Source organism: Lutjanus erythropterus, chromosome 16 (genome assembly GCF_056507025.1).
Source record: "Lutjanus erythropterus isolate fLutEry1 chromosome 16, fLutEry1.hap2, whole genome shotgun sequence".
NCBI classification, from domain to species: Eukaryota; Metazoa; Chordata; class Actinopteri; order Lutjaniformes; family Lutjanidae; genus Lutjanus; species Lutjanus erythropterus.
In genome coordinates, this window is record NC_139332.1 from 21040265 (window position 1) to 21067876 (window position 27612).

The 27612-nt window shown below is 40.5% G+C and overlaps 1 long non-coding RNA gene across 2 annotated transcripts in view; it reads left to right on the forward strand.

Annotated features, from left to right (window-relative positions):
- Positions 1–27612, forward strand: part of LOC146313057 (uncharacterized) — a 114294-nt gene that overhangs the window by 61989 nt on the left and 24693 nt on the right. The window contains exons 3-4 of one of the 2 annotated variants that reach the window (XR_014772024.1): positions 3751–3812; positions 24240–24355. This is a non-coding gene — a long non-coding RNA (uncharacterized LOC146313057). The remainder of the gene's footprint in view (positions 1–3750; positions 3813–24239; positions 24356–27612) is intronic. The other variant, XR_014772025.1, reaches the window with a different exon arrangement.

Below are 27612 nucleotides of genomic sequence, written 5' to 3' on the forward strand. Positions count from 1 at the left end.
AGGACATTGCCACATACATCTCCGATTGTATGTGTATACAATTATGGATGCATGTATTTTCTGCAATAACACATTTGTGGCGTTTATCAGGATGAACAGTCTTAATATACAAAGCAAAACATGAACTCAATTACCTTTCTTTAATTCATCATGTACATGTACTCAGGAACCTAACTACTGTAGATGACGTGTTATCTATTTGTAGCTGCAGGGTAGACACAAACACACGCACAAGCACACACACGCTAACTCACACACAAACAAAAGCGCATGCACAGACACAAACACACACATACAGCGTGTAGTGTCAGGCACAGCAGGGGTTGCATCTCTCCAGATGGCGGGAGCCGCCCACACACTGCCAGTTGTTATACAATATGTATTGTATAACAGCAGAGAGCAACAGGCCCCCTCCCGGCGCATGGAGAACCAACACACACACATTCAGTCAGTCAGTCACAAACACAGGCAGTAAACACATGGATTCAGCCTCTTTCTATGCACATGTACATAGAAAAGTATGTATGCCCGATATTAGTCACCAGGCGCATGAATGATGCAGGTATTTAGTCAGTAGGCTAGTCCCTCTGCTATTAAGTCATTCGCGTATTATTCAGTCAGTAAACCTCCAGTCAGCAAGACAGCTGTTTAGTAACCAGGCAGCCAGCCAGTGAGACGGATAATCAATTTGTCTGTTTGCCAGGCAGTTGTACAGCTGTGCAGTGTGTGTGAGTCACACAGCTGTTCAGGTAACCAGGCCGCCAGCCATTCACACAGCTGTGCAGTCAGTCAGCCAGTCAGACACTGTATTCACTGTACTTAGTGAGAATTAGGCTGTGTGTGTGAAACAGTTTGCAGTGTTAGCCAGTTAAATGACTTTTTGTTATATTACAATACAGTAAAAGATACTTCTTACTGACATTTATTAGCAAGAATACGGTCTTTATTGCATTTTTTTTGCCAGTGATTGAAGAATGAAAAGAGTTTTTTTTTTTTTTTACAGAATAATTCACATTATTTTAAGTGGGGTAGTATGAGGTACTTATCCATTGTCAGTGTATTAGCTACAGTAGATGCCAGACCCAGTGTGGTGAAAAAGAGCTGTAGGAAGCTAAGCAGTGATCTGTTGTGGATGGGATCAGCAACAAAAGTTATTTTAGCCACTTAACAAAATGTCTACCTTAAAAAAAAAATCAATATCAGTCCAAGTGTACACTGTATTTTGAATATTTCCACTGCTTTTCTTTGCTGTCAGTCAGCCTTTCTGGCAGGAAACTGCTGTTATATAAGCCAAAATATTATTCTCTCCAAACCAACCGGACTCTATAAGCAAAATCAGCAAATTTACGTTGCAGAACACAGGAGTTATCACATACATACATCAAATAATCCAAACTATCCCTTTAGGTCCAGTCACTCTTAAATAGTAACTCTCAGAAGAGAGCATGAATCACAGTTACAATGCATCAGGCTTGCAGATCCATTAAATGTATACAGTTCATGGTGTTGTGTGGTTTTGTCAGGTAATCTGACAGCAACACACAAAGATAGGGAGGAAACATGGTGTGAGCTCAGTTTCTGTTGCTCTCTCGCTGTTGCTTTTGTCTGTTTTTTTTTTTTTTCTGTCTGCCTTTGACTCAGCTTCGCACACTGGCTCCTCTGTTTTATCTCAGCCTCACTTTGTTTACTTTCTGTCTGTCTCTTGTGTCTCTTGTGTCTTTGAGTCACTGTGAATTTCTTTCTTTATTTCTGTCTCGCTTTCTTTCTAGTCATTAGTTTCACAGGTTTTAGTTAGTCTTCTGGTGACTGAGTACAATGGCTGTATTGTATTAATGTCACTTTCAACCTCTGTCTTTCTTTCTTTTACAAGCTTACTTTTTGAAACCTTTCACTCTTCCCTTCCACCTCTCTTCTCTCTTCCTCCTCCCTTGCTCCCTCCTCCCTTTCTGGCTGCCACTCCTGTTTCTCTCTTTACAAGCATTAACACATTCACGTATTGAAAAGGTATTTAAAAAGCTCACTGTGAGTCAAACAGGGCGCCCGTGCAATCATATGACTTCATCGCAGTATATCCACACTGACACGCACACACAAACACACATGCAGCTACGCTTAGCACACGTTTTATCTCTGTCTGTGTTTGTGTGTATACCAGCTTCTGTGTGAGTGTGTGCGTAGTGTGTCTTTGTGTGTGTGTGTGAGCGAGCCCAGAGCACCATGTGATGATGTAATGAGAAACTGAGCAGAGCAAACTGCGGATTCCCCTACACACACACACACACACACGCTCGAACACACACAAACACACATACCGAGGTTGTTATACTAAGAGTGAATGAAGCATATAGGAAAGTCCCTCCAGTCAAACACTGAGTTTTCTCTTCATTGGATTTACTGCAATAAATTGTTGTAGTGGCTCCCCTCTGTGTTCTAGCCTTCAGCCCACACATGCACACACGCACACACACACACACACACACACACACACATTGCAAACACATTTACCCTCTGCTTTATCTCTGGGTGTGTTTCTCCCCAGCACTATAAGTCTGAATGACAGCGGTGTCAGCTTTATGATCACACTGTTTATGCTCAAACAGAGCATCTGTGTGTGTGCGGGGAGACTTTATGACTATAATTGCGATTACCTCACCTATACCGAACGACAGACAGCGAAGGAAGTCGGGGTGGATGGAAGGTGTGCAGTGCAGATACAGAGAGGTGAAGGACAGTGAGCAGATGGGGAGGGAGGGAGGGAAGAAAGTGGGGAAGAAGGACAAGCACAGCATTGAAAGGGAGTGAATGGGGAGGGAGAAGGGAGAGGAAGGGAGATATTTATGCTGAGAGTGAGATAAGGGAGGAAAAATTTAGACTAGAGCTCAGTGGGGGTTCAAAAGAGGGAGTAAAAGAGGAAGAGATGAGAAGATGTTGTTCTGTCTCTCGGTCTGACATGAATCATGAACATTTGTGTTGATTTACTTGGTTAAAGGGATAGTTTGGATTATTTGACATGGGTTTGAGGTGCTTATTGATTGTCAGGGATGCTAAAAAGTATTTTAGCCACTTAAAAAAAAAAAAAATAAATAAATAAAATAAATATAATAAAATATTTACATTGAAGAAGCTGAAATTAGAATATTTTGACTTTTTCTCTTAAAAAAATACTCAAACCATTAATTGAATTATCAAAATAGTAATGATAATAAATTATTATTATTATTATTATTATTATTATTATTATTATTATTATTATTATTATTATTATTGAATTGAACCATTAATTAATTATCAAAATAGTTGGCAAATAATGGAATAATCAATTAATAATTCATTAACCGATTAGTTGTTGCAGCTCTTATATAAGCCAAATATCGCTCTCTCCAAACCAACCAAACTCCACAGGTGAAATCAGCCATTTCAGCTCACAGAACATGAGAGTTGTGCCTCGATCTGTTAGTTAGTTTGTGTTATTGTGTGTCTTTAGTGAATCCAAACTATCCTTTTAAAACACAGAAGTCAGAAAATAACACAAACAAACTAGCAGATTGAAGCAGTGGTAGACCAGCAGCTCCTGTGTTCTGCAACGTAAAATTAGTGATTTCGCCTGGGGAGTTTGGTTGATTTGGGGAGAGGGATATTTGGCTTATGTAACGGTGGTTTTCCCTCAGAAAAGGCTCTCTGACAGCAGGGTAAAGTGGTGAAAATATTCTAAATCTAGCATGTACTTAAACTAGTATTGTGTTTTTTAAGGTGGACTACTCCTCCTCTCTGCTTCTCCAAACTGGGAGCGCGTGGACCTCCATCTGCTGAAGGTAATATACTGACTTTCGTTAAGTACCTCATAAACTATTGAAGTGTACAGACTATCCCATTAAATCATATATTATTATCATTATGATTATTATTAAAAGTAATATATTGTTACATTTACTAATTTGAGAGGTTGATATTGTCTTTGATTTATGTTTTTGTATGCAATATTGAGAACAGAGGAGGAGGACAAATTGATGGAGGGATGAATATCATGTAAGTTGCAAGTAAACAAGTAAAGAATGAAAGAGGTTGTAAGAGAAAGGGGGGATTTGAGAAAGAGAGGAAGAGAAGAAAAAAGGATCGGAAAAGAAAGAATTTTATAGGGCCGTCATGACATGCATGTAGAGAAAGAGAGACACTATCCGGGTGTTTGCATTATGTTTATGAACCAAATAAAATATCCCCACTATCCCAATGAAAAGGACATTTTACACACACACACACACAGACAGTGGTTTTCACACTCACACATGTCCACAAACTACGAGCTCATGGCAGCAAGCCATAATGACCTTCCACCGGCCAGCGCCCAGTCATAGTAATGATGTCATCCTCTCTCTCTCTCTCTCTCTCTCTCTGTCACACACACAGAAACCAAAGCATCACACATATTAGCACTTTAGTGTTCAGCACTCCACAGACCTTCAGCATGACCAGTATCCTTTGATAAACAAGGGATTAACATCGACAGAGCGTCTTCTCTGAAAGGTTTTACAAGGTCATTTTTACAATTGAAGTCATGCACAGTGAACGTGGCTTCAAACAGAGAGCAGCTGTGATGCCGGCCTATATCTGTACATACCATTATGCATGTACACACACTCAATTATGTCCTTCTCACAGCAGACATTCTGACCTGCGGTAGTAGGAAAATCACTAGGAACAGTATATCTGTATGGATGGGTGATTTCATTCTACGCTGCTGTATATATATGCTGATAAGTGTATGCTCTCTCTTTTCATGACACTCTTGGCTTTGAGGTGTAGTACTGTATATATGTTTTTATATGTCCACCCATTCATTATGTATAACCGCTTATCCCTTGCCCAGTCGCAGAGGGCTGGAGCCGATCCGAGCTGACTTTGGGCGAGACCAGTGTCTTCTCACTTTCTTTATATGTTGTATGTATTAATATTTTATTGTACTGCAGAAACATTATTTTGTTGCAATTTATATCCAAATGCGAAAGATTTCTTACCTGTTGATCAAGCACAGAAAACATGCATCCATGTAGGCCTTTTTAACTGAAGACATTTTGACATGTCACAGCAGGAAGAGCATTGGTTCAAAATCTAAAATAAATGATGGCTTAATTCCATTTATTAGTTACTCTTCGGCACTGTTAGTATCCTATTGGACTTTTCTTTTTTTAAGATTATTTTTTGGGCGTATTTGCCTTTATTTTGATAGGGACAGCTGAGGATATGACAGGAATGGGGGTAGAGAGAGAGAGAGGATGACACGCAGCAAATAGGCCACAGGCAGGAGTCAAACCAGCGCCCACTGCAGAGGACTGACAGTCTCAGTTCATGGGACGCACGCTTTACCAACTGAGCTACAGGAGCACCTCGCCCCTTGTATGAAATTTTGTCATAATTAGCATATGATTTCTTTTTTCTTTTTTTTTTTTGAGATAACTTTTTTGAGCTTTTTGCCTTTCCTGCAATAGTGACAGCTGAAGAAATGACAGGAAAGGGGGTAGAGAGAGGAGGGATGATGTAGTGCATGCAGCAAATGGGCCACAGGTGGGAGTTGAACTGGCGGCCGCTGCAGAGGACTGACAGCCTCAGTACACGGGGCGCGTGCTCCACCAACTGAGCCACGGGGGCGTCCCTGCAGATGAATTCTTGAGTTGCCACCAAAAATGTGTTTTGTGATGTCACAGCAACCTTAGATCACCTTAAAATCTAAGCAATTCATCCTGAAGTACAAGTGGACGTTTGTACCAAATTTGAATGAGTTCCCTTTTGTCTTCTTGCATTTACATGAATTGCATGACCCCAAAACATATTGCCTGGCTGTCGCTTGGTGTCAGAAAAGAAACATTCTCACACATATTTTCCTTATTAAACAGTAAAATACAGCAGTACACCCTCTGAAACCAAGTTTCTCCCTTTAACTGAACCCTTAACTCAACAGAAAAACTAAATAAAACTCCCCAAAACCATCTTGGTTAGTCTTTCCAGAGTTCCAACAAACACCAACCCTGGCTTGGCTGAAATAAAACCTAAATTCACAGCATTAGATATGAAAATATTCTGGCGCTACACACTTTTCCTCTCACTCAATGAGAGGTCAGCGGGTGTGTACTCTGCCGCCAGATGGGAGCGCATCGCTGAGAAATGGACTAAACTAACCAACTGACAATGGCTGATATATTCATCCAGTGGCACAACCTTAATACTGTCTCACTGTCGCACTGTCAGGGTTTACTGGGACACTTGAATTGAACTGAGCAATTGTTAATGTGATTAGTAACACCTGTGCCTTACCTACTATGACAAGTCAAAATGTCTGCTGTGAAAAGGCCTATTATGCATGCTTCCTCACAAGCGTGGCTTAATAACGCTCTTAAATGAAATGGAGCCATGATTAATTGGATTAATTACACATGTGCTTTACCTGCCATGACAAGTCCACTGTATGCTAAAAGGTCTGTGAAGTCTATTAACTCTTTTTCTTGGTGTAAAATATGCCATTCCACACAATCATGTACGCCTGAACACGCTGTAAGATTACACACATAAACTTAAACGTCTCTTAACTTAGACTGAGCGACCAAACTGTTCTCTAACGCCGAGTAACACCATGCATTTACTGTCAGAGTGGTGTCAAACAACACACATCTAACCACAGGCAACAGGAAAAGCATGCTCGGTTTCAACCAGTGTGTGTGGCCCGTATGCAAATGTATGTGTGTGAGAATGCAAGCGTGTGGGCATCTCTGAATGTGTGCGTGTGTGTACGCACAGTTCCCATGTAAATGCAGCAGAGTCTTCAAAAACAGCAGGTTTATAAATAGACGTGGCTCAGTGTGTGACTGTCAAAAAGAAACCCACACTCTTAAAGGAATATTACGCCTATTAACATGCCTCTGTATGTTTATATGTGTTCGACATTAACTGCAAAGGGAGGCTAGAGTCGGGTGCTTGCTCTGTGGAGTTTCAGTAAGTTAAAAACCAACATCTCGTTTGTTTATGCTGGCTTGTTCCCATGTCTGTCCATGTCTTTGTTTATAGCTTCATCTCCTCTTTTGCTCTTTTTAAATTTTACCTGTTTCACCCAGTTTTAGCTGAAAAAAAATGCCTGAGACTGTAGGAGACACATTTCTGCTTTTAAGGTGCTAGAAATCTTGTAGAAACCTGGTTAAAAACTGCTGCCACACATAAAATGACACATCCTTGCAATGCAATACAATAACCTGAGGAAGTTATTGTATTTGTGCAGTAACTTTGAGCATCTTCACCATCAACATAGTAGTTTTCATCAAAACGCTCTGTCAGTTAACCAACTGAGCGTGGAATTGAGCTGTGTGTAAAACATCCTTTGAGTCTTCATTTGACAAGTGTATTCTGTGTGCAATAGGCCACACATGAGTAAACCGACTCAGGGGCCACAATATTGTACAGCCCACAAGTACGGGAGTGGAGGACGGGCATTTAAAGGAAAGAGGAGAGCAGGAAGGTCAAATGAGCAAGATAGATGCTCAGCCTGCAGCCTCAGTAAGAGACAAAGTGACAGAGTTTGCAAGACAACAATGAAAAAGGCAGCGAGGGAGACGAGAGAATTAGGCGGTTTGTGAAGAGAAAGACGGAGACAAAGAGAAAGTGAGGGCGGGTGAAAGAACTGAAGAGAAACAGAGTTAACAAGGCGTGCAAGAATATTATTTCCCCAGACCAAGCAGCCCCGGTAACAACCACAGCAAATAATGAGTCCGACTTTATCAGCCGTGCAGATTGGTGATAAAGCCGTGTACAGCACACATTTTCATGCCGCTGAGTGAGACTCATCTTCTGAGCTGTGAGAGGAAATACAGTGATGTTAGGTTAGGCTGGGAATTTTCTCCCAGGGCACAGATGCGGAGTAAAAGCAACCTTTCTCAGCTATTTGTAGAAGGCAGCGTTCTTTATTGTATCGCTTTTATTTCATTGATGAATAACGGAAATGATTCTGATAATAAAAACGATGTCAGTGAAGATGAAATTAGATCGAGCTTGTATGCACTCGCCAAGAGACAATGATGATATCAAAGTATGTATGGGTGCATGTACACCTGTGTCTTGCAAGTAAACAGCGGCATAAAGGACTAATAATTATCAGCGGCTTGACACATGCATTCACTCGATATTGACTAAACTGAGTCCAAATCATAGACTGTAAGTAGTTACCAGTAGGGAGCAACTCCACTGGTTGCCAAATAGTTCAATTGTATGCTCATGAGAAAATGATGTGACTTCTTGCTTGATTTGTTACCTCAGTAAACAGTTCCTAATAATTTTATGGTCTCAACCACTAGTTTTTAGTCTTCTTCAATAAAGCATGATGTCCATTTTGGTCCCATAGACAATGGAGCAGGATATGTTTTAGGGTGTGTCTACGTTATGATTGACAGGTTGCTACCGTGGTGTGTGCTCAGGTTCTCAGTCAGATCCAGTCAGGATAGAGGCGAAGCTCCAAACTCTTGTCTCCATTTGGTGACTTCTTGCTCCAAAAAAAGATGGCGACAATCGTAATTCCAAACCTGAAATCCCGTAGTTTGAGTTTTGTGCTTCTATCTGCTTCGATATTTGCTAAAAGAGCAGCATTGTATACTGGTTTTGTAAACATATCCAACTAATATTACCTCTGCAGCTGTTTTCCCAACACATTTTGGCTAATTTCTTTCTCTTTCTTTTTTTTTTATCATCCGTTTTTCTTTCCTCTCTTACTCAGCCTGTGTCACTCCCTTCATCTGTCTGCCTGAGTTTCTAGTGTATCATTACTTTGGTTCAGAGGAGGGTAGCACAGAGCTTGTCTTCCCAGCAGGGTGTACTAGTGTGTGTGTGTGCGTGTGTGTCCCACCAGTGAGTGTTGGTAGCAGCGTCTCAGGAGTGTTGCATTAGTCTTTGAACATCATAGAATGAAAGAGGGAGAGAGATACACAGACGAGTTCCTTTTCCTTTTATTACACTCGGCCTCAACTCGGTTTCTGCGTTTCTTCTTTTGTGTTTCGTCTCTTTCTTTTATTCATTCTCTCTGTTATCACCCCACCCTCATCTGCCACTGCATTTTTTCTCATTTCTGTCTTTTTTTTTTTGATCTGTCGTGGGTTCAAAGATGCTCTGTTTTCATTCTGCAACCGTGCGTTGTGTTTGAGTCCGGGTTTAACTACTTTTGATATTCTCACTTCTTGTGCAGACGGAAAGTGAGTTACCATCCACGTTATTAAATACTCATTGATAAAAATGTGACCCTCCACGCAACCAGTAACCCTACTTTACATTTTGTTTGACACACATATGGAGAAGGAAAAGAAAAAGAGAATGACTCGCCTTAATGGGGCGTTGCTCTTTCACTGAAGCACACATTAACCTGTGACCTTTCCTCATGAGACGGTCAGTCTCACCGTGAGGCTGCACTGCTGCCCCATTTATAAACTGGGCCACAATCAGCAAGAGATTTCATACTATTACCTACTAGATATTTCATCTTGTAGTATGTGATCTCAGTGGAAATAAAAAACTTGGCAGTGAGATGTTTTATTCATTGAGCTATACAGTGGCTACTAGAGGCATAGACTACTACTTCAGACATATCTGTCATTTTCTCAGCTGTGGTTTATTTCAGCCACATTTAACTAACCATCAAATCACTGTTAACAACAAAACACCTTTCTTGTTTCCCTTTTCTTTAAAGACACAAATAATACATAGAAATTTTGTTCTGATCTGTTTTGAAAGCTACCAAAAGTGCAGTATGAGAGGGCCTCCAGCTGTGGCGAGTGCTTCACACCTCGTGGTTGTGATACACCTGGGCTCCAAATTCGTCCCCTAGTGGCTGAAATAACGCATTTCCTCTTCTGAGTACATGGAAATGATGATAGAACAGATGTTTGCACATGGTATATAATGGCAACTTTCACTGACCCATTTGTTTTTATTAAAAATACTAGAAAAAATATCAGTTTTGTTTTTGTAGGCCTTTTAGCTTCTGTTTAACACTAGAAGTGCCAGAATATCTATAATCTTTCTTGATAAATACCCAGTTAAGAGATTAATTCATTTTTTCTGTTGGGATATATATAGTAAAGGTAGAGTCTGAATTGTTTGTACAAAAAATAAAAAAAAAAGGGTTGGAATCATTGCTGTTTGTCTAAAGTAAGACTACTTTTTATTACTACTTTTTATTTTTAATTAATCAATTCTGAATCAATTATAAATTAATTGCAATCTATTTTGATCCATGACGTTAAACTGAATATATCTGGGTTGTGGACCCAGAACAAGAACTAATTGTTTAATCAAGAAAATAATAAACAGAATAATTGCCAATTAAAATAATTGTTAGTTGCAGCACTAATTTTCTTTGCCGTTTATACTTGCTCACAGTCAGGTACCAGCAGAATTGTATTTTTAATTCATCAAATATATTGCACATATGAATTTAAAAAAGGTCTTAATGACTAGTGTTAACCATTATTAGTTCCTGCGGAAGAGCCTGATAAGTTTCGGCTGCTCTTGTGTAATCAGAGCAAGCCAAGCCACGATTGTTTTTTTTTTGTGTGTTTGTGTGTGTGTGTGTGTGTGTGTGTGTGTGTGTGTGTGTGTGTGTGTGTGTGTGTGTGTGTGTGTGTGTGTGTGTGACATGATAGTATTGTGTCTCCTCTGTTTGCTTCTCAATGAGTGGTCATCTGAGAAGTGTGTTGGTGTGCATGTGTGTGTGATTAGTAAACTGATAGGGAACATGTGAGAGGCTGAACAGACTATGTCCTTACAAGTCAGTCAGAGTTACTAGTAAAAAGAGCAACAAGGAAAAACAGAAAACTCTGTTCTTTCTTCTTCCTCTTAATTTCACCAGAAATATTCCCAGAATCCTCATAAAACTTATTCTTCAGGCAAGAACCAGTAAGGTGGCTGCTTGCATTGCAAATATAAAAAGAGAGCTGTGAAATTTTGAAGCAACTTGTCCCGAAGTGATCCAGACTGCTACCAGTAGAAAGTTTTCTGTGGAATAACAGAACCCAGAGAATGACCCCCCTCCAACAGCTGGCTCACAAACAACAGCCAAATCCCTTTTCACCACCCAGAGTCCCACAACCCAAAGAAATTCACAATAATAAAATATAATAATAAACACCAATAATAATCCATAGGAACTGGCTGCCAGGAAACCGTGGCTTTTCAGATAACAGAGGAACTAAGAAGCAATTAGAACACGCAGAGAACGAGCGGCATGTTTTTATACTTCTGCTGAAATACAGTTGATGTAATTTAAGAAATATTTTTTTTCTAAAATGTCATGAACAGACCCTTCCGCTTTGCTTTGGGTTCCTGCACCACTCTGATTATTTAACAACAATGAGCCGCTAACTGTACATCATAGCTTACATATAGTACTATATGCAGGTCTCTACTGTATATGCTGTACATATGCATACATAGATTTCTGGATATTATACTGTACAGCCCACTGATGCTTAGTTATTTATAGTAACAGTAATTAATGTTTTGACAATCTAATGTACATCTTTCATTGTGATTAATATTAGTCTTGCCTTTGCGCCATCGACCAAATTTAAGAGAGAAAAGAGAGGGCAGGACAAAAACAGGGAAATCAACGGCCAAAAATGCTGAAAGGAAAGCCAAAAATGAAAATGATGAATGAATTGTTCCTATTCAGTACTTCACTCAACACATATGTTATGTAATAATCACACACTGTAGATAATCACTGTTCTAATTCCAAATGTATGTACGCTATAGTCAACTTTGCTGCTGCATTAGAAGTAGTAATTACAAAGCAGTGTCTGCTACACACTGTCTCATTACTAGTGTGTGTGTGTGTGTGTGTGTGTGTGTGTGTGTGTGTGTGTGTGTGTGTGAGTGTGAGTGTGTACATGGAATGCAATCTGCTTATTTGTTTGATTATCTGTAAAGCAGCACAGTACATGTACACATGTGTGCATGACACAAGTATCTGTGTGTTCTGTGTGTGTTTGTGTGAGATAGCCGGACCCGTCCATCCTGTGAACTGCAGGACTGAGATCACGCACACACACACACACACACACACACACACACACACACACACACACACACACACACACACACACGGACACACATGGACACACACGCACAGTGGCAAAGACCAATTGTCTGGTTGCCGGGCAATGAGCTCACGGCAGTCGACCATAACAACCCCTCTCCCCATCAATCAGATATCGAGTGCTCTGCTCTAGTAATGATGTCACCACACACACAAACACACACATGCATACACACACACACTTATCTCATCCCCTTTGTTTTGACCTTGGGTTGCTTGTAGATGTGTGTGTCTGTGCTTGTCTGAGTTTGTGTGTGTCAGTGGGTGCAGAGTGGTGAGATTGCATCCTCTGCCTTGCAGAGGACGCAATCTACTTATGACACACACACACACACTCACACACACACACCCTGTTGCACAGACTAGTTGTCCCTCAGAAAATCCATGGCAAGTTTTTTGTAAACTTTAATTGAACTCTGATATTTCTTTTCTATGATTTATTTCTTTTGTTTAACCAATTGTCTGCAGTACACTCATGTAGGAAATGTTTTGTTCTCGGTGTGAAATCAATAAAATGAACCGTACACTTCTGACTTAGAGACCTATCTGACTTAAAGGTCGGTCAACTTTGTATTTTTAACCACCACTTTTCTTCAAAATTCTGACAAAAATGAAGGCTGAAAGGCTTTTTTATCTTTATCAATACCTGCTTTGGTGCATTTACACCAAGTGTGTGCACATTATGTGCAAACACTTGAGTGTGTATGCAACGGTTGAATGACACATTCACAGTTTCTCCAAGATCAAGGTAATCGTGAATGGAATGTATTTGTAATGAAAGCGAGGTTAGCTTAAGTTCCAGAAGTAAATAGGACTGGATATTGAACCTCAGTACCCTTTTGAGTCGGTTCTTGACAGATCATTTATAAAACAAGTATGCACATCAGCGTGGAAAAATAAGACACATCTCTTTTTAATGGATTTTAGAGCTTCTTTTTTATATTAATATATTTATGGAAAATGGTTTTATTTCAATGGCAGGCTCTGTGCCCTTTCATCCTTTTCCTCTGCAGCTTCTTTGTCTGCCCTCAAGAAGTGAAATCGTGATGCTTTTCATTTAAGTGCAGGGCACTCTAAAGTTGCACCTTCAAATTGTTTATGCTGTACATACCACACACCAGCCTTTGCTTCCTTTGTCTCAAGAAAATCCAGGTAAAACCCTGCTAAAATGTGGAGAATTCAGAGGTCAACTTGTGATTTTGTAGGTACTTGGAGCGTTTGAGGAGTTTGACCATGACACTGAACTTCCTACAATTGCACATAGACACAAACACAAAATTTTTTTGTAACGACACCGTCCTATAACTACGCATACATGCACAGACACACTCATTCTTGTGAAACAAATCACTTCAGGATGACACCCACACCCACACAGACGCACACACACCACCACACACTCATGCACACATTCTCCAGGTCCAGCTGTGTCTCTGCCAGGCTCCAGGGCAGAGGGCCAGCACAGTGAGGTGAAGAGAGTGGCAAGAACACTAACTGGCAAATCAGTGGCCAATTAAAAACGCTCAGGACTGTGTGTGTGTGTGTGTGTGTGTGTGTGTGTGTGTGTGTTTATGTGTGTGAGTGTCCTTGTTTGACTGCCAAGGAGAGGGTTGGCACAGAAAGCATGCTTCCTATTCTCTCAGCATGCCCTCTTAACACAGAAGCTCACACACACACACATACGCACACAAACACGCACACACACAGCCTCGGATTTGTCTTACCCCCATTGTCTTTATTTGGGACAAATGAATGCATGTCCTTTCTCTATGATTGTGTGTGTGCATGCATGCGTGTGTGTGTGTGTGTGTGTGTGTGTGTGTGTGTGTGTGTGCTCCACCCACAGTGAAGTTGTATAACCTCAGACGGGACACACTCTACCTTGACTACTTTATTAGAGACATTATGATGAAGGGTGCTGACAGTCTGTGAATGTGTAGAAGGAGTGAAAGCAGCAGCTGCCTCCTTGAGCTGATTAGTCGACTAATCAGACATTCAGGTCGTGGTCAACAAGTGCATATTTTGTTTTAATTATCACCTCTTTATTGATAATGAGGGTATGAAGAGACCACAACCTGATCCCACTGTCACTGAACTAATTGAGCAGTTAAAACTGAAAAAATGGGAAAATCGCTGCAATTGTAACATCACCAAACGTTATTGTCAAAGATGGAAATGTAAATACACATATCATGCAACTAGTTATACTGATATCCAAATGTTAGCTGTCTGCAATAAATTTAACTGTCTTGCAGTAATATTGACCATGAAGTTTGTGCTTGCAGATCTAGAAGAGTGGACTAAACTGCCATCCATATTATTGCATAGGCACCGATCATGCATTGATTGTACACACTCCTAATACACATACTATGAAAATGTGCTGAATTTGGTCAATTCTCAGTTAAGAAAGACTAAGAACTACAGTAGAAATGCATCAGTAGGCTGTAGAAACCTCTCAGGTAGCTTGTAGTAGCAACATTCCTCGTTACAGTGTGGTTTGATTGCAATTATCCCTGATTGTCACTCGCATGAGCTTTCAGACTGCAAAGCTACAAAGCAGGGAATGGCTATAAATGGCATTTGATTGGAAAGAGCTGGGAAGTGGAGGGAGTATTGTAAACCTGGAAATGCTGACCTTTCTTTGATGTTTCTCCTTGCTGAATGATTTGTATTTGCTTCCTGGCTTGTGATCTCTCTTTATTTCTTCTTTCCTTCCCCTCAGCAGCCTTCGTTATAAAACTTGATATTAAAAATAGCTCAGGTCAGTAACAGGAATTTTTGTTATGGCACTGAATCTTACACAGCTGCCACGTACACACTTACACAGCCATACAGCAAGAGAGTGTGGAATGGTAGATAAAAGATGGAGATAAGTAAAAGGACACTGGTCTTTCCAGACATGTGTGCACCCAAGATAACATTCCTCCATGGCTGCTTTGAGCACCTTGAACCTTCGCAGCACTGATCACTCCTCACTTGTGGTATGGCAGATATGTTGGAGTCTAGGAAAATGGGGTTGTGGTTGAGGAAGGCATTTCCCTTACATTACAGTAATGGTCAGTCACTCGGTTCACACACACACACACACACTCACACACATGTGCAGACACACAAAAAGACTCACTGCATTCTTCTGCTGCAACCAACCAAACAGCTGTCAGACACTACGTCAGCTCCCAAAGTATTCTGTCTGTGTGTGTGTGTGTGTGCGAGTGTGTGAGTGTGTGTTCCTGTGTGTGGTTGTCTGTCATATCTGTGATAAATGATGAGCTGTGTACTACAGGACATGTAATTGATCTAAGCAAGTGGAAAGAGAAACTGAATACTCGAGGCTTCTGAGATTTTCCCACACATCTCTTCAACAGTTCTTTAGAAAAAAGTAAAATTATTAATAAATTACTCAGGGCTCAACAATAAGGAAAGGAAGTGGCAAAAATGTTTTTTCTTCTGATAATCACAGATACGTAACATATGAGAGCCCTGTGCAAACAGTTACTTAAACATAAGTAACTTAAAACTTACAATAACTCAACATTGACTTTTTGTTCTACACAGGGCTAGCGGATGTTACTTTTACTAAAATTTTAACATTTTCTAACCTAATTTTTCATGCAAAAATGGCAGAAAATGCTGTTTTCAACCTCCCAAATATGGAGATTTCCTGCTTTTTTCATCTGTCATCATATTAAACTAAATATCTTTGGGTGTTAGACTGACAAATGTGACAGTCTTTGTTGTTATTTGAACTGCAAATCAATAAAACAATTTGTACAGTAGCAAGTAAAAATTGCCTTGCTAGTACGGTGCCTGTTGGAGCAGTCCGATCGCTTGTAGACGTGCCGTTGCAACATTGCTGTGATCTTCTCTTTAGACTGACTTCACACTCCACTCTGCACTTTGTTGGGTCCTCAGCAAAACATCAGCCAAGTGTAAAGCTGATTGGATGAACAGTACTCAAGATATGTGAAGGACATACATGCCTACAAAGATGCCTTCCTTAATAGTTAGATGATGCTGCCAAATCATATCTACATGTGTGTACTAAATGTGGTTGCAATAGCACGAAGCATTAAGGATATATATGACATTTTTCATGATATGATCCCTGCCCATAACCTTTGAGCAAACTATGAAGGCCAACTATAGAAAAGCTGTATGGAATATCAATTTTCTGGGTTTATCTTCACCTAATTTGGTGATGATTGCTCACAATTTCTAGTAGAGGTATTGAAAAACAGATTCTGATACATAGATATATGGATAGATTTGTCGGGACACTGAACCCAGATTTTCATTTCCAAAGTTGCAGGCCAAAATGTAAAGTTCATTGTTAAAGCGGCACCATCTGGCCAAATTGCATCAAATTTGACAGTGCAAACCCCTGGGTCTCCAGCAGTACACCAGCCAAGTGTGAAGTGTACGAAGGACTATGCAAATGACAGTCAAACAGACAGACAAAGATTCATTCCTTTATAATTAGAGAGACAAATCTCAACTGTCAAGCATTTGAAAGTCATTCATTCATTGTCCTCTGCAGTTCTACTCTAACCTTTACCCTTACATTCATCCAGCAAGAGCTTGGCATTCAGCTCTGTATTTAAAGTGACCTTCAGAGGCATTATTGGTTAAATCTTTTGCTGATGTTAGCCTTTGAACCCTGTACTTGTGGTCCCACAGTCTACAGCCGTGTGTTTTTAAAAAACGGCCGCACTGTTAGACAAAACATGTACAGTAGGCAAAGGATTTGTGGGTGGACAACATTTTTTTTTTTTTTCACTAAACTTGGCCAAACAGAGAATGGGAAGAATGCAAGCACTCAAAACAGATGAGGTGATGGAGAGTGAGTGTGTGGACAAAAGTATTTATCGTGTAATCACACCAGCATGCAGTTAAGTACAGAGAAACACTCACACAGAGAACACTTGTTAGACATGTCGAGTATCATCGCCTTTTGAACTGGATCACCACGCACACACACACAGACGCATAAATGGCCAAAAATTGCGAACTCATTCGCCCAATGTGACGGAATACAAGAGCAGGACACACACATGAAAGCTGGTACTTTTGTCCTTTTTCAAGTTTGTGAACCACTCATTCAGTCACTTGAACACTGTGCAGTGCTCAGCTGTACTGGCAACACATCCAGAGCAAGACACCATATTCTTACCTGTTAACTAAAGTCCCTTTTACACCGGATAAACAACCCAGTGTCACCCACCAACGTCCGGCTTTTGTATTCACTAGAAAAGGGTACAATTGAGTGTTGTCACGATACTGGAATTTCTAATACCAATTTTACACCGCAATTAACACTTACATGCAGGTCACTAAAACAGGTGATTGATTCTTTTCCCATTGCAAGTAGATGAGTTTGCTTTTCTGTTGCAGAACAGCAGAGAGAAAGAGGTTTTTTTTTAAAGTGTCTGTTTGTGTTCAGCTCTCACTGTTTCTAATTGAAGCTCTGAGGTTTAAAGTTTAGCTTCTCTCCTGTGTCATCCTGTTAGGAGTCCTGTTAGGTTACTGCTGATGAAAACCCAGAATTTCTAGGAAGTAAAATATTTATTCACTGTTTTACAGATGCATGACTAAAGACGAGCACCGTCGTCATCAGCAAATGCACACCTTCACGTGTGTGCAAGCTCCGCTGATGCACCGGGTCAAACCAAGCAGCGCAAGTTACCAATGAAGAGAAAAAAGCCGTTGCAGAAAAAATTTGGCGTTTCCACCCGGGTGTCGTGTTTATATCACTGCCGGAATGAATGTCGATTGTACCCTCTCCCACTGAAGGCAAACGCCACATGTTAGTCGGTATTAGTGGGTTTTTTTGTCCAGCGTAAAAGGGGCTTGCCTTCGATTAAAATCAATATTGAGAGCTTAAAAGTTGAGATTTTTATTGAAAGGTAAAGCACAACAGCATCTAAGTTAATGTTCTGACCTTCTGAGCTTGTTGAATGCATCAGTGTCAATACTGCGTCACATGAGTATAGAAACAGCTTGAAATATTCAGCATCGATTTGTAAATTATAATGACAAACAATACTACAATCTGCGTTTGCTTCCAGGTGAAATAACTGTCATTGGACTCCAGCTCTGTTTTCCATTTGTTTTTTCCATCTGTTTTCCATTTCCAATTCCATTTGTCTCTGTTCAAGCAGCGCTCGGACATCATTGCAAATTAGTGGGCAAAGTAAAAGATATTTAAAAAAAGGAACCACCAAAAATTGTCATTGGCCTCCATACTGCTTTCTACTGTTTACTAACATTTTTCTCCATGTGTCTGTGATGTTGAATGTGGCACAAAAAAACATCAGAAAAGCATGGAAAAGGATTGCCTATTTTTAGCAGGTTTACCTGTTTACAAAGCCTGCATATATGCATTAATTTTGTTGTAAAATGATTGTAAGTTTCCCTTGATGACAGTGTCAGGTAGATGCATAAAACACCTCTTTGACCCCTGTGTTTGGCTGAGAGAGCACGGTGGCATTAAACATGCTCTTAGTTGCTTGTCTGGATGTTGAACGCTCTTACTGTAGGTCACTTTGGACAAAAAACATCTGCTAAATGAATGTAATGTGATGTATTGCGCTGTAGGTACAATACAAACTAAACCTCAAACACGTACACACACGGTTCACTGCGGGTCCTGGCTGCTCCGCTGTGCTTTGCAATTCAATCAGCCATTCACTTAATGTGGTTTACACTGAACCATTCCTGACTAATTTAGCCTGCCTGATCTCTGGATTGGACATGATGGATTGAGACAAAGTGTCTGTAGTTGTGTGTGTGACAGGAAGTGTACGCTGAGGGCTGCCGTGTGTGTGTGGTGTAAGGAAAAGCTTCTAATCAGGCTGAAAAGCATTTATACGGCATTTATATCAGCACTGAGCATTTAAGGTCACGTCGTGTTTGTGTTACATTCTTTTCGTAAGCAGTCAAATTACAGCGCTATAGGACCAGTTATACATGTTAAACCTGAGCATCTATTTTACTGTCTTTACAACATGTTCATGATCGTGCAGACTTGTGTCTTTTCATTATATTTGAAAAGAGCTGGAGGCCTGATTACATAAAGACCTGCCCCATCCTGAAGCTCCTTCTCCCCTGGAACCACCTTGTTTTTTAACTTTTTAATTTTCTGTGTAGTTTATTTAGCATTATCTGACAGTGTGTTTCCCTTCCTGTCTCCTTTGTTAGATTCAACATTTATGTTGGACTTGTTCAACTAAATTAAAGGAACAGGTTGCAGTCAGCAGCAACAAAACATTTTTTAGCCACTCAAAAAAAGGTCCAGCTAAAAAAATCAATATTCGTTTTAATTGTACACTATATTTAGAATATTTTTACTGCTTTACTTTGATGTCAGACAGCTTTTCCAGACAGGAGGTCGCTGGTATATAAGCCAAATATTGCTCTCTCTAAACTAACCAAACTCTGTAAGTGAAATCAGTCGTGTCACCTTGCAGAACACAGGAGTTGCTGATTTAATGCTGCCTCCATCTGGTAGTTTTTTGTGTTATTTTGTGACTTCGGTGAATCCCAGCTGTCCTTTAAAAACACCAAAGTCCCACAATTACACAAACAAACTAACAGATGTAGGCAGTGGTTGAGTCAGAAACCCCTGTGTCCTGCGAGGTAAAATGACTGATTTCGTCTACGGTGTCTGGTTGGTGAGGAGAGTTTGATATTGGCTTCTGTAATGGCAGCGTGCTGTCGGAAAAGGTTTTTCAGATAAAGCAGCAAGAATATTCTAAATATACTGACATTTTTAGGTGAGCCTTTTACCTCGTTCTTTTAATTTATCCATCACCTATGCAGCTCTTATTTTCTACGGTCTCAGATCGGGGGTGTAACAGGTGGCGTATTTAAACTTGACATCTTTAAAGACGAGCAGGTTATCGTAGTATTTGCTCCAAAAGTTGGTGGAGTTTTGTAATGAAGCCCTCCCTCTCTGTCCCTCTCTGCCCTCCCTCTCACTATCCTCCTCCTCCCTTTTCCGCTGACATTTTTCAGCTTTCCATGCTCCCTGCTGTGCCTCGCTGGCTGTGCCAGTGTTGTCCTCCCAGCGAGTTTCTATCTGCCTCTTCTCCACTGCCATCTGTTTCTCTCTTTGTCTGTCTCCCTCTCTCTGTCTTCCTATCGCCTCTTTCCCTCTCTCTGTCTGCTTTACCTCGGCGTCCTTTCTATTCTCTCCATCTGTCTTCCTTCCTGTCGCCTCTGGATCTCTCCCACTTTTTCTTTCTTCTTTAAACTTTTGCTATTTCTCTCTCTTTGTTGCTGTCTCTTTTCTCTCTGTCATCTCTTACTTCCATCCCTCTTTCTCCCTCGCCTTTTTAATGCCATATGATGGATTCCTGTGCCAGTTGGTGTCTGCTAACCCGTGGCCTCAGTGCACATCTATTCTTTCTTATTCTGTTTCTGCCTTAAATACAGACATTACACTCTTACACTCTTAGAAATAAAGGTACTAACTACTGCTCTTGATTTCTAGTAGAATCCTCTATAAATGTTCCCTTTGGGACCCTGTCAGAGAGTTCTACTTAGAACCCTACATAAGAGGTGGTACCTGAAACCGTCTGTGAAAGGGCCTGCCCAGAACCCCCCATGAGAGGTTCTAAAGGACAGTGGTTCCACCCAAAAACCACTGGAGAAACCTCTATCCAGAACCTCTCCATCTGTGAGGGGTGCTAATGAGAATCAACCCAGAGGGTTCTACTTAGAACCTCTTTATATTGTAAGGCTTTCATCTAGAACCTGTCAAGGGGGTTCTGGACAAAAAACCCTTTTATATTCCAAGGGTTTTATCTAGCACCCACCCAGGGTTTTCTAGATTACATTTTTTAAATTTTGAACCCACTCAGGAGGTTCTGCCAAAATCCTTTCATATTCCAGAGGTTTTATCTACAGGGAACCTTTTTATATTTCAAGGGTTTCATCTAGAGTGGGTTCTAGTGAGAACCCCTTTACATTCCAAGGGTTTTATCTCGAAACCACCCTTTCATATTATTGTACAAAGAAACCTTGGAGAAAGAGTACAACGATTTCAACAATCCTTGAAGAACTCTTCCTTCCAAAAAGGGTTCTTTGGATGAAAATGGTTCCTAATGGAATGAAAAGGGCTTCTTCAGAAGCAAATGTTTCTTGGTAGAACCTCAGTCCTTCAGGAAGGACCCTTGAGTACAAACATCCTCAGTACACAAAACCCCTGATGCTTCCTGTGTGCAGCCTGTGTTATGTGTGTGTGCTTACGAGCCATGACCCACTATGGAAGCCTATTGATTTTCCCATGTCTGCCATACCAGACATTCCTCCATTTCTTTCTTTCGTTATGCATCAGCCCCACTGTCCCATTATCGTATCTCATTTCCACCGTGGTTCTCAATTCCCTGCAGAATAGAGTCACCGTGCATAACATGAAAAGTGTGCACGGAATGATATATTTTACCATTACTAATGTAACACACAAACAAAACCAGCCATATACTGTAATTCCCCTTTCTGTCTTCCTTCAGGATGCAATAAAACACTTTACCCACAACTAGACAGCTGCACGCTCACACACTCACATAAACACACTCCTACCCACCTCTTTCCTTGTCTTCAGACATGTAAGAAGTGGGTCAGTAGGATGTTTGACGTCCCACACACCTCCGCACAAGCACTCACACACACACGCACTCACATGCACTGCAGCTGACTAACAGCAGGGAACATGTCTCTTGTATCCCTGTAACATCCCCATCATTCCACCACAACCTGCCTAATTAGTCCCACAGAGTGTGTGCGCGCTGTCGACAATCAGCCGGTCTGTCTCTTATGCTGGTGTGTGGGTGTCTGCTTAAGTCAGCTTGTTGCACATTAAATGTCTTTAAAGATGCACTGGAGTTTTTTCTTTTTCCCCAAGAATATGACAGGTCCTTGTTTATAATGATGACCTGTATTTGCATTACAGTTTTTAAGAGAATAAAACACTTTGTAGATGGTAGCGAATGAAAGCTGCGGATCGAAAAGATACACAGTGAGAATGTCAAACAAGAGCAGGATTTAAAGGGCTAAAAGCAAAACATTTAGCAGGAAGAATAGGGAGAAATGTTTAAAAGTCTGTTAAAAATGTATATACAATCGGTCATTAGTCTTTCATTAAATGTTTAAAAATGTTTATCCCATAAACTGTATAAAACATGGGCATTGTCTCTGTGACATCACCAATATGTTACTGAAGAGCCATTGTGAAGCTCAGCTGACTCACAGATAATCCAAAGTTGGCAAAGAGGTGGAGCATGAGTGAAGCTGAGGTGACCAATTGAAGTGGCTACCTTGCAGCTCGCCACCTGTGACGGTACCCACCTGTAACATAGTTTGTAATTCATGTGATTTATGTCATTTAAACGTGTGATTTATGTAAGAATGATCCCCCCTTAAAGTCATGAATGGGTATTTTATTTTTCAGCCCCAGAGGTTGTCGTGTGGTTTATCCTTGTAGACAACAACATTTAACATAATTCCTTTCAATCATCACTTATGACCCACTGTAAGTATATTTTGGCCACTGTATGACCCTGCCCTCTGCTTGTGTTTCCTTATTTTCTCATTATTTTGCTATGCTTGGGATGTTTTTGACCCAAAATGTCGATATTTGACGTCCTGGAAATGAGAGTGGTGTTACAAACAGCTCCGATAACTCCAGCTGATTCTACCTTGAATGTCTGAGTACATGCATGATGATCCTTTTTCATTTAAATTCTTCTCTTTATTTCCTCTTCACTAGATTAGATGCACCTTCATCATCATCATCATCAGTAACTGTCATCATGGTTCTTTTGTTGTTCGGATGTGAAAGACAAATGTTTTTCATGTTGCTCTATTTGAAGCGCAACTCTGTTTGAAACAAGATGTGAGAATCCCATAATGTTGTTTATGTTTATGGATCAAAGTTACATGTGTTGCTTTGTAAGATAAATCTTGTGATGCCACCCCCCCATCCCCCCCCCCCCCGTGTGTAATTCCTGCTGATGCTTACAATGACAGTGACATGAGAGTGTGTCTCACCATGTTGTAATGTAGATGTGGCATTCAGAAAATGCAGGGAAAGTTGGGTTTTGAGTTTTGGGAGAAGGTTATTACTATTGTTTGTTTAATTTGTCTGTTTGTTGTCATGGATGGTTGTTGTTCCTGCTCCTGATTACTACATGGGCTGATTTTAATATTTTACACTGTAACATATGATTGTAACTGTTGTTTGGACTGTCGGTGTCCAGGGTCAAGGGACTGGTGTAGAAATGCTTTGGCTATAAACACATATATAGCAAGTCGGACTGCACCTCCTGCACATCCAAACATGATAAATACTAAGTGCTAAACAGAAGTACATGTCTACAAAGGAAAAATAATGTTCTTCTGAACATCTGAAAAAGAGCTTGCACCCGAGACGTCACATTTTAGTGTACTAATAAATGGTTGTGGGAGCATTATCTAATGTGTGCACTCTAGTTATCCTTTTTGATAATTACCATTAGACCTTGCTGTACATCTTCTAAATTATTACTCCCACATTTTCCTTACGGAAAACACAGGCAAAGTCAGTCTGGCAGACTTTTCTGCAGCTGAGAAGATGGTAGTCCAGTGCTGGAGGCCTACTTACAACATTTCGAGTGCTCACCGGCTTTTCGGCTGAGCTTTTTTGACATTTCTTACCTGTAACTAGCAAGAGTCAATGATGCACGACTAATCACAGTTTTACTGTTTGCAAATTTGATATCTAACTTGAAAGATCTGGTGTCTGAATAAGGATACTCTGCCTGTGTTGGTTTTACTATCCTGTTGAGAGCATACACAATACTGGCATTCACTGCTTAATGATTTTCTTGTTTATTGTGGGGAGAAAAACAAACATGTTTCAGCTCTAAGCTGTCATCATCATAGTACAGAACAGTGAAAACACGAGCTGTGTGTCCCCAGGTGTATTTGGGTTAAACATCCAAAATGCATTCAGCATCCTGTCTTGTCGAGTTTGTTGATGCTGCAATAAAAAAATAGGTGATAATTGAGTGAATTTGCAATGAAGATAAAAAGTCCTTTCTCTGTGTTCGTTTCAACTTTTGTTGTTTTCATCCGGCAGGGAGTACTGAGTCCCTGAGTCGACAAACTGCATTCTGGGATAGTCTGGAACCCTCTCCATGGGCTGTACCACCTGCTGACAAACAAGGGGGGTCTGGAGGAGCTGTGTTGAATGAGGTGAGATTGTCCCTGCCGTTAACATGTGCCATGCCTACATCATCACATTTACAAAAATTCAGCAGTTTTTTGCTCTTTAAGCTAGTTTTGTTGGTAAAAAGGAGATCCATATCTCCTAATTGGGGTTGTGTTTGATAAGCTAGAAGACACTGGTTCACTGAGTCCGACCCAAAAGCTGCGAGTGTGACTGTCATGTTTAATTTGATGTTATTAGTTCCGACATCAAGGACTTTCCAGCTCTGTGTTTTCTCCATAGCCAAGAGCCTTGTTTCACTGATAAACCTGTCACCCTGGTCGCAGCACAGATGCATGTTAAGTAAAGTGCATTTGATTTTAATGTGAGGAAAGTGGCAGCTCGGGTTTTCCTCGCTGTTGCTTTGAGCCACAGCACGCCTTACTGTAAATGTATGGCATGGTAAAATGAGTGGCTTACTCTCTTAATCCTCCTCCGCTTCTGTCATGCAATATAATGAGTTTACCAATCCCATATGGTAGATGACTTCCTCTGTGTAAAGGTTAAAGAACAGTCAGAAAGATAAGAAGGCATCTTTCAGCAACTGAAACGAAGCCAGTGGACCTTGGCTAGCTTAAATTTGTTTCCTGCCTCCGTTGTGATTGGAGGGGAGGCATTTTTAGGGTAAGGGAAAGCTAGTCTGCCTAGTGATAGACTCTGCATTTGTTTATGAGGCTGCATTTGTGCTCTCTGTTGGAGCTGCAGTATATTTTCTTGCATAACACCTTCAGGAACCAGTTAGTGAGGGGTCTTCCTGTGAGAATGGAGGCCTTATTGGCAGTGCTGAGAGTGCGAAAAACACCTATAAATAATCTCTTTGTGAGGCCTGAGGAGAGGGAATCTATTGTAGTTTATCACTTTGTTTATATTTATTACTTATGTGTTTGGGTATCTAATTTTTCATTGATAAAGCTCTATATAAACAAATCTGCTGTTCTTTAAATTGCTAGAGAACCACAAGCTACACTTTGATTTTTTGTGAATTACTTGCAGCTTGAATGCAGTCTTTTTTTTTGTGGTAATATTGATCCCCAGAGGAGAAATTCTCTTTTCACTTTCTCCCCCTACACTGGGATGTTAAGACCGCAGGGTCAGCTGCAGAGTAGCACCTTTGGAGCTGCTGGTGATTATCCGGCTCGCAGACATTTCATGCTTGAGGTCAAGGATTTGAACTTGGGCCTTCTGGTTGATGGATAGTCTCTCCACTCACTGTTTTCACATTTTTTCCAGTGAGTCCAAGGAAATCAATATGAGCAAACATTTAAGCAAAGTTTTGCAAGTTCTCTCCCTCCAGATTGCATTGCGAGTTTGGAGATGAGTGTTATTGTGTTATTTTCCACTCGCCTCTTTCCCTGTGGGATACTCTGCATGTCTGTTTACTGCTGTCAGGAGCAATAAACAATGGACATGGGTGACTTTAATAACAAACACTAACCGACCTCCACCAGGACTCTGCGCGCAGAGTGGAAGATTAATGTTTGACTTTACTAGAGTGTCAGGATACTAATTGGCAGGTTAAGTCTCGAGGCAGCACTGATCTGTCCAGCTCTGAGTTATAATATGCATCGCAAGCTAATTAAAAACATTTCATTATTGCACAGCACATGCATCAACAGTGCAGACATTAAAAAGTAATACTGGACTGACAGCGCTGTGTGTTCTGAGCAACAACCTCAGCTTCAGAGAAAGCTTAAAGATCTAGAAGGTCACTGCTGAAAAAAAAAAAATTGCTCAGAATCAGTATTTTCTTCTTTCTAGCTTTGGTAATCATAACAAATCCCTCTGCTACATATTGACCAAGACCAAAACGCAACATGCACTTAATAAAATATATAGCTTCTTTACAAAAATGATCCAGAAAAGCCCATTTGAACAAAGCACATAACAAATACATACAGGAACACTTAACCTGCTTTACCCAAAGGAATCAAGGTAACTGTATTATTTATCTCAGATTGACCTCACAAAGATTAGTGAGTAACATTTTGTTTCAGTTAAATTGAATATGATAATGATGATGATAATGATTAATATGTTACATATCATTACAGCCTTCACTGGTATATGGTGGGTAACTTAAAGGCATACCATGCAGGATTTTCCTTAAAAAGAAACAATGCATAGATTCATGCAAAATTTCAACTTCACTTATGACCCACTCGAAGTGTGTGTCAGTGTCTATATCTGCAGAGACCCTGCCCTCAGCTTTTTCTTATTTTGCATTGTTTATGGGTCGTAGCCTTTGGGCAGTGGTGTGTTTCCCCCAGTCACTAACACACACACAAAAAAAAAACACATGACCAGGTTACATTGCTGTCTCTCTATACTCTGTCTGTGAAAGAGCTGCAGAGATCGACGTATAAAGATGGACAACATGACAGTGCCCCAAAAGTGAATGCAAAATATATCCAACACCCCCTGGTGGCTGGCTGCAGTATAGGTCATGATGGGGACGGGACATGGGCCAAACTACAAAATGAAAGTACACGTCAAATAAATTTTCTCAGAGGTGGTTTATGTCACTTTAGGTAGTGCTTATCATGTTAAAGTCTGTTCAACCAAGGGTGAGGTTGAACTACTCGCGCGTTTTGGCAGAGCTGACTGAGGACACAGCAGACTGGATGAAGGTTCACTTCAGCTGCATTCACACGAAAGTCGTTAATCTGGCTCCTTCTTGCAGGATTGTGCAAAGGTGTGGGCGGTGGGTGTGTTTATTTGTGTTTAAGAACTTAATTGCTGTGAAAAATCAGAAGGTAATGTTTTATTTCACTGCTTCTAGCTGTTCTCGCTTGTTGAGCTGGGGAAGAGTGGCTCACTTTGAACGGCACATTTACAAACAACAACTGACAAATCCTACATAGTATACTATTCTTTTTTTTTTTTAAATCAATTGTTGGTTGAGGCCTATTTGCCAATTTTGAGACCGAAAAAAAAAGGCGAGGATTTTGAAACAAAAACGTCTGGATTCACTGACTTTTCTGCATTCTGGTAATTATTTAAGAATGGAAATAACAGATTAATAACTTTTTTTTTGCAAAGAGATTCCTGCAGGTGACGTGTAACTGACTTAGTTAGAGCCCAATGCTATCACTGCATTCAGCCTTACCCATTTCAAATTTGATTACTATTTTTCTATGTATGTAAGGCTGCTCTTAGAAATGGGAACTCCTCTTCCCAGGACATCTCAGTTTTTCTTGAGTAGTTCTTTCTCTTTTCATCTCTCAGTCACTGAGCAGGATGAGGC